Here is an 18,756-nt window from a genome sequence, read left to right as displayed (position 1 = left end):
TTGTGGTATGTCCTCGTTCCGTGGTCTTTCTCTTCACAACACACTTCACATTCAACAACCAGATATACGAACAAATCAACGGAACACCCATGGGATCACCAATCTCGGGACTCATAGCAGAGGCAGTTATGCAAAGGTTAGAACAAACAGTCCTACCACAAATTCAACCCAAACTCTGGGTCAGATATGTCGATGACACGTTTGTAATCATTAAAAACACGGAAATAGAAAAAACACACCGGATCATCAACGCCACACTCACAGGAATCCGACTCACGAGAGAAGAAGAAAAGGATAGCCAACTCCCATTCCTAGATGTGCTGGTACAGAGAACACCGAACGGAGAATTCACTACAAGGGTATACAGGAAAGCCACACACACACACCAAGTCCTAAATTATGAAAGTAACCACCCCAACACACACAAACGAAGCTGCATCAGGACACTATTCAAAAGGGCCACAACACACTGCAGTACACCAGAACTGCAAAAAGAAGAAGACCTATACAAGGAGGAACACCTATACAAGGTATTCACCAAAAACGGAGACCCGCGCAACTTGATCAACAGATGCCTAAGAGAAAGACCACGGAACGAGGACATACCACAACCAAAAGGACTAACCACACTACCATACATCAGGAGCATCTCGGAACTGACAGCCAGACTACTGCGACCCCTAGGACTCATAACGGCACACAAACCAACAGCCACGCTCAGACAACAACTCACCAGAACGAAGGACCCAATACCCAACATGAGCAAAACTAATGTAGTGTACAAAATACCATGCAAGGACTGCACAAAACACTATATAGGACAAACAGGAAGACAGCTAACAATCCGCATACATGAACATCAACTAGCCACGAAACGACACAACCAGCTATCCTTAGTAGCCACACACGCAGACAACAAGCAACATGAATTCGACTGGGACAACAGTACTATCATAGGGCAAGCCAGACAGAGAACAGCCAGGGAATTCCTAGAGGCATGGCATTCATCCACAAACTCCATCAACAAACACATCGACCTGGACCCAATATACCAACCACGACAGCGGACAGCTGAAACTGACAACCGGAAGCGGCAGGGACAGACCACTATAAACACCGGAGGAAACATCAAAGAAGTGCTTCGCAGGAGGCTCCCAAGCACTGATGATGTCGCCTAGCCAGGGGACGAAACGTTTGCAACAAAAACTTCCAGCTCGGCGAACAGAACCACAGCAATTCTATTTGCTTTCCAAAATACTTGCTGTACCTGCAAAACTAACCTTGTGATTCATGCATGAGAACTCTGAGATACATATGCATCCTCTTCTCATTTATATAACATGCTTCTTAGTTATTTTCCTTGCAAAAATGCATAATTCTAAATTTTCCCACATTGTTTCATTTGCCATATCTTTATCTATTCACTTAACCTAATAATATATTTTCATAAATTCCATGGGGTCTCTTCACAAGTTACTTCCCTGTCTACCTTTGTGTCTTCAGCAAATTTGCCAATCAGTCTTTCCACCCCTTCAGCTAAGTAATTTAAAATACAGATTAACTAGCTGCTGTATTTGCTTCCATAATAACAACCAACCTAATTAATTGCAAAACAAAAATCATTTCCAAAAGTTTTTTGAGATGTCTCCTGACCTAATAGCTTATATTGTGTATGTAAATCGCCCATATATATTTTGGATTATTTTTCTTTACCTTCAATTCTGTTTGAGCTTGAGCAAGATAAGGCCACTAAGTACATCAAGCTTATTTGTTCCAAAACAGGTACAATTTAGTACAGTAGGAACTCCACTTCATGTGCATTGATGAACCAAACTTCTCATTTATCTTCTCACTAAAGAACAGAGAGGAAAATACGAGGTTAGTGTTTTACTGTCTTATTTTAGGTTCTGACTGGTGCAAATACTTCCACTCGAATCAAAATGCAATCTTTTTGGGTTTTTTTCCCCATTCATTTTCCACCATTTCCCAACATTAGTCAATATGGCATAATCCCTTGCCTAAGCAAGTGATCAACAGCCATTTATTTAAAGTGGCAGATTGAAGTATTTTCAACTGTAGAAACCCCACTTGATTTACCTACATCAACTGAGCTATTGTGCTCCATAAAATAATGCAACAATTGCAGTAATAAAATGAGTGAAGTGGACAGATTCCCCTCTGGAATGCTCCAATAAGGCCACTTAATGGAATTGCTGCCCTACAAATTCAGGACCTACAATTTCCTCTCTGTGAGAATTCTACCGTTTACTAACAACACCCAATCACAGAATCAAAATCATGATGGGCATAGAGACGAAGAGACGTACAGCACAGAAACAGACCCTTTGGTTCAACTTGTCCATGCCAACCAGATGTCCTAACCAAATCTAGTCCCATTTGCCAGCATTTGGTACATATCCCTCTAAACCCTTTTTATTCATATAATCATCCAGGTGCTTTTTAAATGTTGTAATTATACCAGCCTCCACCACTTCCTTTGGCAGCTCATTCTATACATTCACCACCCTCTGTGAAAAAGCTTGACCCTTTGGTCCCTTTTACACCTTTCCCCTCTCACCCTAAACCTATGCTGTCTAGTTCTGGACTTTCCCACATCAGGGAAAAGACCTTGTCTATTTATCTTATCAACATGCAGGTAAATAGGATAGTGAAGAAGGTATTTGGTATGTTTTCTTTTATTGGTCAGATCCCCCCACTTTCCACATCCTTCAGGCTCAGGACAAACTAGACTAGTAACCACAGACCAAGTAATGTCCTGGAGATCTGGATTCTGATCCTAACTTGCAATTTATGGAATATAAATTCAATAAAAATCTGCAATTAAAAGTCTAATAATGACCATGAAACCATTGTCAAATGTTGTAAAAAAATCATCAGGTTCACTAATGCCCTTGAGGGATGGGAAACTGTTGTCCTTACCTGGTCTACCAAATATATGGTTTGAGACTCTCAGAATTGTAGTTGGCTGTTAACTAATCTCTGAAATGATCCAGCAAGCCACTGAGTTGCATGAATCCGAGAAAATCTCAAAAAGTGAATTACACTGGACAGACTACCTGGCATTGATTAAAGCTCCAGAAATGTCAATGGTAAACACAGCAGTGTGAACCCTGCAAAGTTCTCCTTACTAACATCTGAGGCCTCGTGCCAAAATTGGGAGAGCTGTTTCACAGACGAGTTAAGCAACAACCTGATATAGTCATACTCATGCAATTATCTTACAATGTCCTATATCGCATCCTCACCATCCCTAGGTGTATTCAGTCCCATAGGGAGGACAAAACCAGTAGAACTAGTGGCAAAATTGCATACAGTCAGGAGGGAAATGCCCTCAGCATCTGTAATATTGACTCTTGACTCCATGAAATCTCATGGCATCAAGTCAAACACGGGCAAGGAAACCCCTTCTGCTGATTACAGCGTACCTCCCATAAGGATGATGAATCAATGTTTGACATTATGCAGTCCTGCTGGCACAGTTGCATCTGTCCTTGACAATATCAGTAAGTGACCATCCCAAAGTCCTTTTGGAGATGAAGTCTCATCTTCACATTGAGAATACCCTCCATCATATGTGACACGATCACTATTCTAAATGGGACAGACTTCGAAGAGCAACTCAAGACTGGACAGCTGCAGAATTATACTCCAGCACAATCTGCAACTTCACAGCCCAGCTATCCTCCACTCAACCACTACCACTACAGGGGATCAACCCTTGTTCAATGAAGAGTGCAGGAGGGCATTCCAAGAGCAGCACCAGACATACCTAAAATGAGGAGTCAATCCACTGAAACAACAACACGGGATTATTTGCTTACCAAATAACATAAACAACAGATGTGAGAGAGAGAGAGAGAGAGATAAAACATTCCACTACCAAATGACAGCTGTAAGCAATGCAGTTCTGCCATAGTGAGATGTGAATGGCAGTGGACAGTTAAACAACTCAAAGAGGATGGAGAATATTCAACAAATATCCCCATACACATTAATGGGGGAGCGCAGCACATCAGTTCAAAAGGTAAGGCTGAAGCATTTGCACAATCTTCAGCCAGAAGTTCAAGTGGATGATCCATCTAGCCCTCCTCCAAAGAACCCAACATCACAGATTCCAGGCTTCAACTAGTTCAACTCACCCATATGTCATATCAAGAAATGGTTGGGGGTACTGGATACTGCAAAGTCTTTGAGCCCAAAAACCATTGCAGCACTGGTTCAAAGACTTGTGCTGTAGAACATGCCAAATTGTTCCAGTTCAGCTACAACACCAGCATCTACATGACAATGTGGAAAATTATTCAGCTACGGATAAATCCAGCCAATTACCACCCCATCAGTCAACTCCCGAACATCAGGAAAGTGATGGAAGGTGGTCATCCACAGTGCTATCAAGCTATACTTGGGCATGTGTTGATTAATTCAGAAAAGCCAAAATTGATTTTTGAAAGGCAAATTGTGATTAACTAACTTCTGTAAGTTTTTTGATGAAGTGAAAGAGATATTTAATGAGGGTAAGTTTGGTTTATGTGTCATGCATAGAGTTTCAAATGGTGCTTTGTAATGTGCCATGTGTTAAGTTTGCCAGAAAAAATTGAAGCCTATGAAATAAAAGGAACGGTAATGGCATCTATGACTGAATGAAAATGGATTAGCTGTGCAGAAAGTAACACCAACCATGACAGATGGAGGTTTGTAAAATACATGGAAGGATGTGTTCAGGCTCAAAGATTATTGAACCCGATATTGATACTATTGCTATCAATGAGGACCTTTAGGTGGTGTGACAAATACAACCTTTATAAAGCCCAGAGTTCAAATTCCTATTGAACCATTTTCTATTACTGTTAACAATTTCTGCATATATTGCTCAGGACATAGAGTCATAGAGATGTGCAGCATGGAAACAGACCATTTGGTCCAACTCGTCCATGCCAACTAGATATCCCAACTTAACCTAGTTCCATTTGCCAACCATTGGCCCATATCCCTCTAAACCTCTATTTATATATCCATCCAGATGCCTTTTACATGTTACAATTGTACGTGGAAAGGCAAGGACTGATAAGGGATAGTCAACATGGCTTTGTGTGTGAGAAATCATGTCTCATGATTTGATTGAGTTTTTTGAAAAAGGATTGATGAGGACAGAATGGTGGGCATGATGCAAGGTTAGATCTCATAGAATACAGGGAGAACTAGCCATTTGGATACAGAATTGGCTCGAAGGTAGAAGACAGAGAGTGGTGGTGGAGGGTTGTTTTTCAGACTGAAGGCCTGTGACCAGTAGAATTCCACAAGAATCGATGCTGGGTCTTCTACGTTTCATCGTTTATATAAATGATTTGTATGTGAACATAGGAGGTATAGTTAGTAAGTTTGCAAATTACACCAACATTGGAGGTGTAGTGGACAGCGAAAACAGTTATGTCAGATTACAATGCAATCTTGATCAGATGGGCCAGTGGGCTGAGAAGTGGCAGATAGAGTTTAATTTAGATAAATGTGAGGTGCTGCATTTTGGGAAAGCAAAGCTTAACAAGACTTATACACTTAATGGTAAGGTCCTAGGTAGTGTTGCTGAACAAAAAGACCTTGGAGTGCAGGTTCAAAGCTCCTTGAAAGTAGCATTGCAGGTACATAGGATAGTGAAGAAGGTGTTTGGTATGTTTACTTTTATTGGTAAGAGCATTGAGAATAGGAGTTGGGAGGTCATGCTGCGGCTTTACAGGATGTTGGTTAGGCCACTTTTGGAATATTGCTTGCAATTCTGGTCTCCTTCCTATTGGAAGAATGTTGTGAAATTTGAAAGGGTTCAGAAAAGATTTACAAGGATGTTGCCAAGGTTGGAGGATTTGAGCTATAAGGAGAGGTTGAATAGGCTGGGCTGTTTTCCCTGGAACGTCAAAGGCTGAGGGGTGATCTTATGGATAAGATAAATAGACAAAGTCTTTTCCCTGGGGTGGGGGAGTCCAAAACGAGAGGGCATAGGTTTAGGGTGAAAGGGGAAAGATATAAAAGAGACCTAAGGGGCAACTTTTTCAGGCAGAGGGTGGCACGTGTATGGAATGAGCTGCCAGAGGAAGTGGTGGCCTTTTGTTTCAGCTAGAATTATGTCCTTTAGGGACTACCACTGCAGAATATAGAACATAGAATAGTACAGGTCTTTCAGCCCACGATGTTGTGCCCAGCTTTTATCTCAATTTGAGATCAACCTAACCTACACATCCCTCAATTTGCCGCTGTCCATGTGCTTGTCCAGCAATCATTTAAATGTCCCTAATGTCCCTGACTCTACTCCCACTGCCAGCATTGCATTCCATACACCCACCACTCTCTGTGTAAAGAACTACCTCTGACATGTCCCCTATACCTTCCTCCAATCACCTTAAAATTATGACCCCTCATGACAGCCATTTCTGCCCTGGGGAAAAGTCTCTGGCTAGTTACTCTATCTATGCCCCTTATTACCTTGTACATCTCTACCAAGTCACCTTTCTTCCTTCTTCTTTCCAGTGTGAAAAGCCCTAACTCAGTCAACTGCTCTTCATAAGACAAGCCCTCTATCCTGGTAAATCTCCGCTGCACCCATTCTAAAGCATCTACATCTTTCTTATAATGAGGTGAACAGAATGGGACACAATATTCCAAGTGTGGTCTAACCAGGGTTTTGTAGAGCTGCAGAAAAATCTCGCAGCTTTTCAACTCAATCCCTCTGTTAATGAAACCCAAAACACCATAAGCCTTCTTAACAACTCTATCAACTTGGGCGGCAACTTTCAGGGATGTACATACATGAACCCCAAGATCCTGCTGTTCCTCCATTCTGCCAAGAATCTTGTCTTGAACCCTGTATTCAACATTCAAATTTGATCTTCCAACATGAATCACTTCACATTTATCCAGGTTGAACTCCATTTGCCACTTCTCAGCCCAGCTCCACTTCCTGTCAATGTCTTGTAGCCTGCAACAGCCCTCAACGCTATCTACAACATCATCAAACTTTGTGTCATTGGCAAACAGACTAACACATCCTTCCACTTCTTCATCCAAGTTATTTATAAAACTACAAAGAGCTGAGGCCCAAGAAAAGAATTCCTGCAGCTCACCACGAATCATCAACCTCCAGGCAGCCAAATTTCCCTGTATCCCATACCTCCTAACTTTCAGAATAAGACTACCATGGGGAACCTTTTCAAATGCCTTACTGAAATCCATATACACCACATCCACTGTTCGACCTTTATCAACTTGTCTCATCACATCCTCAAAGAACTCAATAAGGCATGTGAGGCATGACCTGCCCCTCACAAAGCCATGTAGACTACCTTTAATTAAAGTATGTTTTTCCAAATAGTCATAAAGCCTATCGCTCAGAATCTTTTTCAGTACCTTGTTTACCACAGATGTAAGACTGACTGGTCTGTAATTCCCAGGGATTTCCTTATTCCCTTTCTTGAACAGAGGAATAAATCTCTCCTCCTTCCAATCAACCAGTACTACTCCTGTGGAGAGTTAGGATGCAAAGATCATCACCAGAGGCACAGCAATGTCATTTGTCGCTTCCCGTGGTAACCTTGGATATGTCTGGTCCAGCCCTGGAGACTTATCTATCTTGATGCTTCCCAAATTTCCAGCACATCTATTTCCTTAATATCAATCTGTTCAAGCCTATTAACCTGGTCCAGATTAATAGGGATAGGACCTCCCCTACCTCTTCAGACTCCAGGCACAAGTTCTCTCCACTATCCCTGATTGGCCCTACCCTCTCTCTGATCATTCTCTTATTCCTCACGTAACTGCACAAATTGTTGAAGGTGGTCACATTGGTTTAGAAATTGGTTGAAAATCATATAGGATTTTGGCCTTTGTTAACAGAGGCAGAATGCAGAGTCAAAACGTGAGGTGCTAGAAAAGCACAGCAGGTCAGGCAGCATCTGAGGAGCAGGAGCATGACTTGTGCCTGAAATGTTGACTGTCCTGCTCCTCAGATGCTGTCTGACCTGCTGTGCTTTTCCAGCACCACACTTTTTGACTTTGACTCTCCAGCATCTGCAGTCCTCAGTTTCTCCTAGAGGCAGAACACAAAAGCACAATAGTTATGTTGTCATAAATTACTGTTGTACCTCAACTGGTATATTGTGTCCAATGATGTACACCTCAGAATAGGAGGAATTAGAGAGAGTACAGAAATTTAAATGAGAATGGTTTTATCAATGAGATTCTTCAGTTATGTGAATATATGAAATTGGGGTTGGAAGAGAAAATTGAGAGGGGAATTTGATAGAAGTGTTCAAAATCCCTTGGGGATCCACTGGTGCAAGTGTTGAATACCAGAGGATATCATTATAAGGTAACTGGTAAACTAATACAGGGCATATGAGCAAATACCTTTTGCTATAGCAAATGGTTAGCACCTGGAATATATTTTCTGGGTGTGAGTTGTGATGGATACAGTTTGGCTCTTTCAAAAGGAAATTGATTAAGCACCCAGTGCTAAGGGGCAGGGTCAGGGTTATAAGGAACTCTGGGTTTGCCTTGCCAAAAACCATCACAGACACAATAGGCCAAATGGCCTCCTCATATGTTGTAACTATTCAATAATTCTTGAATTCTATCTTCAGCACCCCACATTGTAGAATGTGAAAAAGGGAATGTCACCATTTTAATTGAATGTTTTTGCAGCAAAAGATGTGAGTATGAGTCTTAGCAGTCCAGGTCAGATCATTGAACATTTTTGTTGACTCCGTTCATGCCTGTTGGGCAATACCTCTGACACTTTTATGCTCAGCCATTCCATTAAAATCTTGCTTTGTTGTGTAGCCTCTTCCCCTTTGATGGGGCAACAATATTCTATCTCTTACTGATTTTGTCCACAAAGAACAGTTCACAGCATTGTCAGAGAACTGGCACACTCATCCAGTCAATATTTGGCATTTGATGCAGAAATAGATTTGAGATTGACTCCATGACACTGTTCTCTGGTGAGGTACAGAACGCCAACAATGATTTTGGGCCTGCCCAAAATTCTTTCTCCTAATGGACAAGCTTTCCAGTTACCATTATTTATGTTGACAGTTCAGTTATTAAATTTGAACAAAAAAAGGAAACCTGAGAAGATTCTACATTACACTGATATTGCTGTACACAAATTGAAAATTTGCCATCATTTGCGTATAATCAGGGAGCATTCTACAGTAGAAGCCAAATTACAATGGAGCCTCAGATTATGTGTAATTGTTCATTATTTTAACTTCTGGAAGTTAGCTGTCAAAAGATTATGATTACCTTTTATCTAACATTCAGTATTTTTTTAAATTGAAATTACCTACGTAATGAATTATAAGCAATCAAGGATAATATTTGAAAATCATAGCAACATAAAGAATCAGCTGCACAGATTGTTCAGGAAGAATCTTTCATAAAATATCAAACATGTAGGAGCTGTAATCATAAATACTAAGTTGAACAGACAGGTCATGTTGGAACACGACAGGGAGCAAGGGATGCCTCTTGGATTAAACTGCATTTATTTCAGTGCAAGAGGGCTGACAGGTAGGGCCAATGAACTCATGGCATGGATAGGCATGTGGGACTGATATAGTAATTACAGGAACATGGCTGTGGGAGGGACAGGACTTGCAGCTTAATGTGCCGGGGCACAGGTGTTTTAGATGAGAGAAGTGATGGAAGGAGGGGTGGGGGTGTTGCATTTTTGATTAAGATGAGTATCACAGCAGTTGTGAGAGATGAAATAACTGAAGGATGATCCAGTGAGGCATTGTAGGTGGAGCTAAGAAAGAAGGAGATGATGACATTATTGGGATTGTACTATATGCCCCCAAATAGTCAATGGGATTTAGAGGAGCAACTGTGCAGGAAGATTGGGGAGACTTACAGGAGCAATAGGGTTGTCATAGTAGGGGACTTTAATTTTCTACCATAGACTGGGACTGTCAGAGCATTAAGGGCTTAGATGGGGTGGAATTTGTTAAATGCATTCAGGAAAGTTTCCTCAAGTAGGAATGATGAAGGGCTCTGGCCCAAAACGTCGATTCTCCTGCTCCTCGGATGCTGTCTGACCTGCTGTGCTTTTCCAACAACACACTCTTGACTCAGTATATAAAGGGTCCTACTCAGGAAGAGGCAACTCTCCGCCTACTCTTAGAAATTAGGGCAAAAAGGAGGCGCAGGTGACAGTGGGGGGAGCACTTTGGAACCAGTGACCATATAACTAATAATTTTGAAGTAGTTATGGAGAAGGACAAAACTGTGGTCCACAGCTTCAAATTTTAAACTGGGGCAAAGCAAGTTTTGATGTAATTAAGCAGGAGCTTGCAGTAGTTGATTTGAGCAGCTTGTTCACAGGCAAAGGGACCTCTGGCAAGTTGGGAAGCCTTTAAAAGTGAGATAGCTAGCGTTCAAGGTCTACATGCTCCTGTGAGAGTGAAGGGCAAAGTTGGCAGGAATGGGGAACCCTAGATGACAAGAGATATTGAGGCTTTGACCAGAAAAAAAAGAGGCTTGTCTCAAGTACAGGCAGCTGGGATCAAGGGAATCCTTGGAATATACAAGGAATTCAGGAGTTTACTGAAGAAGGGAATCGGGATGGTGAAAAGGGAGCATAAGATAGCCTTGCCTGAGTTGATTAGGGTAAATCTAAAGACATATTTTAAGTATATTAAAGGAAATAGAATAACTAGAGAGACAATAGGACCGCTCAAGGACCAAAATGGACATGTATGTGTCGAACTGCAGGTGATAGACAAGATCCTCAATGAATATTTCTCCTCTGTGTTTACCATGGAAAAAGACATGAAGACTTGGGAACTTGGGGAAGTAGATATCTTGGAGACAGTCCTTATCACAATAGAGGAGAGGTTGGATGTATTAGAATATATGAAGGTGGATAAGTCTTTCTGGTCCTGACCAAATATATCCATGAACGCTGCAAGAGGCTAGACAAAAAATTGCGGGGCCCTGGCTGATATTTTTTCATCATCGTTAGCCACGGGTAAGATTCTGGAAGACTGGAGGGGAGCAAATTTTGTGCCTTTATTCAAGAAGGGCTGCAAAGAAAAGCCAGGGTACTATAGACCATTAAGCTTAGCATCTGTGGTGGGTCAAGTTTAACATCTGTGGTCATTCTGTTATTGGAAGGATGTTATTAAACTGGAAAGAATGCAAAAGAAATTTAGATTAGATTCCCTACAGTGTGGAAACAGGCCCTTTGTCCCAACAAGTCCACACCAACCCACCAAGTCCCATTTTCCTTTGACTATTGCACCGAACACGATGGGCAATTTAGTGTGGCCAATGCACCTGACCTGTACATCTTTGGACTGTGGGTGGAAACTGGAGCAAACCCACGACGAATGTGCAAACTCCACACAGAAAGTCACCTGAGGCTGGGATCAAACCGGGAATCTTGGTGCTGTGAGGCAGCAGTACTAACCACTGAGCCATCGTGCCACCTTGGACTCAATGGCCTGCGTTATATGGAGAGGTTGGACAAGCTAGGACATTTTTATTTAGAGCATAGGAGACTGAGGGGGGACCTTATAGAGAATTATAAGATCATGAGATTCATGGATAGGGTGAATGCACTCAGTCTTTTTCCGAGGGTTGGGAAATCGAGGACTAGAGGGTATCAGTTTAAGGTTAGAGAGGAAAGAATACAAGGGAACCTAATGGACAACTTCTTTTACATAGATGGTAGAACACATTTGGAATGAGCAGCCAGTGGAAGTGATTTAGGTGGGTACTTTATCAAAATTTAAAAGGCATTTGGACAAATACATGGATAGGAAAGAAGGATATGGGCCAAGTGCAGGGAAATGGAGTTAGTATGGATGGACATGTTGGTTGGCATGTACCAGTTTGGGCCAAAGGGCCTGTCTCCATGCTGTAGGACTCTACGACTCTGTATATATTTTCATGTGTGTATATAAAACTCTCCTCGGACACAACCTACACCCATGCATTGCATGCAGCTCACATGTAGCTACAAGCTCACACACACCATTCGAAGAATACAGAGAGTATTTATTATGCAAGTGATTCAAATTTAGTTCCTTCCTTTGAGGATTCATTACTCAAAGCTGTTATACTTAAAGCTTATTAAAATTCTATGGTTAACAATGATTAGGCCTTTGTAATTACACTATGACTTTAAGAGGTGAATTTTCACATGGGATTTTTATGAAGAAAAGTTGAGACAGAGGTACCAAGCTTTCTGTTCCAAGCCAATAAAGTAAACAGCTTGTGAGGCCTTGTTTTTTTTTTGAACATTTGGTACAATAGAAGGAACATGCAGGGGTGGGGTCAAGCTCCCACAAAACCAGGATTTTAGCTTAGCTTTCAATAACTGTTGGAGTTTAGAAGCTCCCTGCTATTGCAAAACACTTGCGTTCTCTCTCTCTACCAGAATGTTCTCTTGAGGATTGTGTTTTTCCCTCCTGGTGGGTTGAATTGAATGTAAACAATCTATATTAATGAACTTGCCAAGGGTGTTTTTATGGGATGTTATTATATTGGAATAGTTGCTTTTTAATACTTAAATAACCTATTATTCTGTTAAGTTTTCCAATTCTCCTTTCTTTGTATTTTAACTATTGTGTAAGAATAAAGTGTGTTTTACTTCAAGCCTGGCAATTTGATCAATCAAGTTGAATCTGGAACACAATACCGTATACTTGCTTTTAACAATAAAAAAATGTTGGAGGTCTGGACTATCTTTTTAAGACTATCTTTTTAGGGGGTTTAGTCTGGTTCATAACACCATCTACTGCCTGAAATGCCGACATGTCTAAACCTGGGGTAATGCAGTTTCTAAGCAAAATTATAGAGCTTTCTTTGACAATGAGGTGAGGAATTCATTGAGACGATGCTACCTTGAGTACTATGTTGGCCAACCACTGCTTCCTAGGTGCTTGGTGTGCTATGAAATGCTTTCTGAACAACCTACATGGCATTGCTGGAGGTACAGACACAGAAGTGAATGCCTTGCATGCATCAGAAGACTTTAAGTTGATACTGCCCTAAGCTGACATATGTCCACTCAACTGCAAAATCAGTTTCAAATTTGGACAGTACCTATGCAAGCAAACTCTTCATTGTCTACACTATGCAAACCACAAAAGTGAAATTGCAATATAGAACCTGCACAAGCACTGTAAAGGCAGTGCACTGGTATCCAAATTGTGGGTAAAGTCATGATATGGTACCTTTGACAAATGTAAAGTCTCTGGAGATACCTTGATTGTTTTTGTGAGTTCTGAATTTGCCGGGGATTGTTTTATCATGTTAGTTGGAGCAAAACTCCTTCCTACTCCATAACAATGACAGAAGTCTTTCCAGCAGGCCAAACAGATAGAGAATGCAGACTTTTATATATTGCCCCATCAAAGTCCTTATCTGAGCTCTCTGCAGAAAGTTTTGTCGCTCCCTAGTAATCTAGTTCAAGAACCAACCTTTTCCCGCAGTATAGACATTGTTGGCTGAGCTAACATTTATTGCCCATTCCTAATTGCCCTGGAGAAGGTGGTGGAGAAAAGCTTTCTTGCAGTGTTGTAGTCCTCAGCATTTAGGATACTGACATTAATATCAGGAAGTTCCAGGATTTGACCCAATGGCGGCGAAGGAATGATGATATATAAGTCAGGATGGTATGTAGCTTAGAGAAAATTTGCAAGTGCTGGTGTTCTCATATATCTGTTGTCCTACGAGGTCATAGAGTTTACGAGTTTGGAAGGTGCTGTCGAAGGAACCTTGGTGAGTACAGGAGTGTAACCCCCAACTGGGGACAAAGACTCAGGAGGTAGGCAACAACTGATTAATGCATCTTTCCTGAATCTGGCCAATCGTTCCCTTAATCGCTCAGATTAGAACTCAGATCAATGACGCGCTCTGATTTTTACAGTGAAATTCAATATTTGTACACATTTTCTGAAACAATGATCATATACAATGTGGTTACTGTGGCCTTCTCCTTTCCCTATCCAACCAATCTTGTTAAACACTTCATCAATGATGGACACTCCTGGATTCCCTTGGTTTTCATAATGTCTAACTGACATTGTAATCTCGCGTCCTTGGGATCTTTCTCTGTAACCTTTTAATGTACATTTCAAAATTAGTGGCTATACTCCTTCAGATTTGTCCCTGACCTGTATATCTCTAAGGACTAGATTATAGTGGTGCTGGAAAAGCACGGCAGGTCAGGCAGCATTCAAGGAGCAGGAAAATCGATGTTTCAGACAAAAGCCCTTCATTTTACCTATCTCTAAGGACCGCTTGAATTCTGTTGTTCATTGCATTGCACTTGCTATTTTTATCAAATTTTATCACTCTTCTTAAATATAAAAAAGAGTTGGTTCTGCTATAAGATTTGTAATATTAATTTCTATTATAAAGTTGGTTATATGTAAAGTTTTAAATTACTTCTACTGTTAGCACTCTTTCACTAATGAGACAAGATATGCCAGGCATCTCCTTAGTGTTTTCCCCTAATGCTGTTATTATATTTTGGTTATATATGTGTGCCTTTAATGCATTGAAATCTATCTCTGTGATTATTTGAAAAATCTTTAACTAAAACCTATTTCTTAATATTGTGAATAGTTTTAAAGAAATAGATAATTTCTGTGAGATAGTTTTAGCTGCTGTTTTCATAGCTGCATAATGCTTAACTAATGTTGTTTGCCTAATGGAACAACATCCTTTCATTAATGAGACTAGAATTAATTACTTGTTATAGTTTAATGATCCTTTAAGATTTCTTTTATGAGCCACAATTCCATTACTTCATCTGTGTTTGTTACAGTACGTCAAACTGTTTATCCTTGAACATTTCCTTATCAAGGCTGTCTCAGCACTCCTTGTAACTGTTGTTCAGACAATGCCTCCTTTTGCCTCAGAATAACCCCTTCTCAAAGGCACTATTGTTTCACTTAAATGCTGGAGCACGTTTTTAATTCTGTTTTAATCAGTTTGTTAACAGCAGTTAGTCAACCATTTTGTGCATAAAATGCTGAAACAGGCCTTTTTTTATTCTGACCATTTTGTGTTGCTCAAATATGGGCAGTTCTAACGGGGAGTTGCTGTTGTGCATCTTGACTATGGATCACACTGCCGCCACAGAGTCTCAGCGGTTGAGACAGTGAATGTTGAATGTGATGGATCGGGTGCTAATCAAGTTAACATGGTGGTTCCAACTCAATGTGAGCATTCAAGGTATGTAATGGACCCATTTATTGAGCTGGTGGCTCCATTTGTCAGATCAGGTGTTAGAACCTCTTTACCTGTGTTGTTCTGCTGGTTACACTCTTCCTCCTGGGTCTGCTGTGGCAGGTCCTTGGTTTTTGAAAAGAAGAATGCAGAAGGAAGGTTGGTCTGAGGAAGGGAATGAAAGCTGGAAATCAAGACCAGCTGGACACTGGTCATACAATAATCCACTTGCTTTTTATGATTGATAGCAGGATCAGGATGTATTGGGAGTTTGAGAAGGGGCACAGGTGGGAACATGCCACAATACTAAGAATATTATCCACATTACTTTCCATAGACTGTGTTGCAGCTGACCCCATAATGTGGAAACCCATTACCTCCATCATTTCCCCAACAAAGTAGACATCTGTTTCCTTCTATTATCACCAGCCTCATCCCGCAAGAGAGGACAGAATATCAGTGTTGTCTGCACTCTGGGTGACCTATGTGCAACAGGTGGCTTGTTGCTAGCATCAGTGATAAGGTTGTGAATTATGAATCCACATGATCATGCTAGGTGAGTGACGGAAGCATGGTTCATTAAATGGCAGGAGTATATGGTGAGTGGATAATGTCATAGGAAAATCCTTATGTTGACCTTAACAAACTGTGTGACATTTTGTGGGACTGCAGCCAGATCCTTGGCAATTCTCTTCTGAAGCTTGTTCATGAGGGTATCCTGTTTCCTGTGGAACCCTGGCATCACACCTCACATCCACCACCGCCACTAATGCTTCAAGCATCCTACTCAGCATTCACAAACTCATGTTGTGACTTGGTGTCTAGTTTGCCATAATTTAAACTACATCAAAGTTGTTCTGGGCAGCTTCCATTTAAGAGGCAGAGCCTGATGTAGTCTGCCGTACTCTCATTTTCTGCAAACAACACCCGTTGCCTCGTATATTTTCAGCTAAGTGCAGATGCGCAGGGGAAATAGGATGTAGAACAGAACCTATTGTGCACATGCCACAATCATGCAAATGAGGCAGGAACACTGACTTTGAGACTTGCCTCTGTAAATTAGCAAGAACACAGAGAAGTTGTGATTCATAATTCCCACCAAGCACTCAAAAAATCTGACCCTTTTGTTTCTAACTCAATTTGCAAAGAGCCTTCACATTTTAACAGCTCCAGAAACTCTGTATGAATAAGCAAACTAATTGCCACTTTCCAGGCTTAGTTCTTTCCCTTCCAAAAATGGTGAAACATGGAGACTCACCATAGTCAGGCATGTTAACTAAATCTATTGAGCTCATGTTTAAATCAAGTCTTGTTTCCATCCAGATCAATTTGTTGGCTCCTCAGGACATTTTAAATGCTTTGTTACATCCTTTAATCAATTATATATACTTTCTACATTACAGAAGAGTTAGTTCAATATCCTTTTAGATTCCAAAGAAAATGTCACTCTTGTGTCAAATTAGCTTTAAAGCACAGGATGCTCAATTCATATCTCATTGTAGAGCTTTCCATCTTGATCATTTCATTCAAACAATAAAAAGAAACGCTTTTGTAAGGAATTTGCTGATTGCCATCAAATGCTTTGACTTGTCCCCTCCTGTTATAAGATGGAAATGCCCATCATATTTTCTGCATCCGCACCAAAAATTCTAAATCAGAATCATACTTAGCTTTCCAAGCTCACATTATCAAATGACTCTGTCTCAGTTAGGAATGGAGTGTCACAAATGAACCCACTAGCTCTGGGTCAAGGCAGAAAAACAATCAGGTGAGAATACAAGTCTAAATATTTTTTGTTGGTACTGTCAACATCTTTAAGGATAAGTCATGACAGGGCAGTTCAGCACAGTGGAATGCTCCCCCCTGCAATATCTGGGATGTCAGGGCTGTTCCAATGTTCACATGTTCAGGATGTGTATCCAGGTGAAGCTACTGGAAATCCATGTTTTGGATCTGGAGCAGCGACTGGAATCACTGTAGAGTATGTCAAAGTTTGGCAGTCCAGTGTTTTGATGTCCAAACAACAATATCTTCCATCTCACACTGAAAGAATAATGCTGACAAGTATGTAATAGTGTCACCATCTTCAGAAGTTTAACTGCTTCAACTGTATTTTACATTTTAACAGTAAGTATAACTATGGGTCAAATTTGTGGTCTGAAACTGAATGAGCAGTAATAGTCACACTTGCCACAGATTACTATAGAATAACCCATTAGAAACGGCTGTGTTTACAAAGCCTGTTTTGATACCTCATCTTCTAAAGAGATCCACTGCCAATGTGAATCCAGCAAGCAATTGTGTATCCCCATAACCAATTTGTCTGATGAATTGTGACTAAGCAATGCAAAGGCCAAATGAGGAAGCTACAGGTAGAATGTTAATTCGATGCTAAATTATGAAGACAAGACAAAACAAGACTGGATTAAGGGAGAGAGAGACAAAATAAATATTGAAAGAGCTGAGAAAAACTGCCAAAATATATTTTAAAATCTTCATTAATTTTCTGTGGCATGGATACAATGCAGAATTACCACCCCTTTTGAAAATGGGAGTGGACAAACCATAATTCTGGCGACCATTTTGAGGCCCCACTTGGAGTATTGTGTTCTGTTTTGGCCACCTTGTTATAGGAAAGATGTTACAAAACTGGAAAGAGTGAGAAGATATTTACAAGGATGTTGCCTGCACTCAATGGTCTGAGTTATAGGGAGAGGTTTGACAAGCTAGGACATTTTGCTTTAGAGCATAGGAGACTGAGGGAGGTTCCTTATAGAGGTGTATAAGATCATGAGAGGCATGGATGGGGTGAATGCACTCAGTCTTTTTCCCAGGTTTGGGGATTTAAGGACTAGAGGGCATTAGTTTAAGGTTAGAGGGGAAAGAATAAAAGGGAACCTGAGGGACAACTTCATTACACAGAGAGTGGCATGCATATGGAATGAGCTACCAGTGGAAATGGTTGAAGCGGTACATTATCAACATTTAAAAGGCATTTGGACAAATGCATGGGTAGGAATAGATTAGAAAGATATGGGCCAAGCGCAGGGAGATGGAGTTAGCATGGACAGACATTTTGGTGGCATTTTTCAATGCCAAACATCTCATTGGGACAACAATGGAGTGCACTTCTGGAGAAATAGGGCAACATTGACGCACTATTGTGTACAGTCCTGGTGGCCTTCTCTGAGGAAAGATGTTGAGGCTATGGAGACAGTGCAGCAAAAGTTTATCAGGCTGTTTCCTGGGATATCAGGACTGATGTATAAAGATAGAGAGACTGGACAGGTTAAGATTATATTCACTGGTGTTTAGATAATGAGGAAGTTCTCACAGAAACCTAAAAAATCTAACAGGACTAGATACAGTGGCACGGTGGCATGGTGGTTAGCACTGCTGCTTCACAGCGCCGGAGACCCGGGTTCAATTCCCGCCTCAGGTGACTGACTGTGTGGAGTTTGCACGTTCTCCCCGTGTCTGCGTGGGTTTCCTCCGGGTGCTCCGGTT

The sequence above is a fragment of the Chiloscyllium plagiosum genome, unplaced genomic scaffold (assembly GCF_037043375.1).
Source record: "Chiloscyllium plagiosum isolate Xiang-an unplaced genomic scaffold, Cpla_swu_hap1 HiC_scaffold_4, whole genome shotgun sequence".
Classification (NCBI taxonomy): domain Eukaryota; kingdom Metazoa; phylum Chordata; class Chondrichthyes; order Orectolobiformes; family Hemiscylliidae; genus Chiloscyllium; species Chiloscyllium plagiosum.
Note: the sequence above shows the minus strand (reverse complement) of the source record.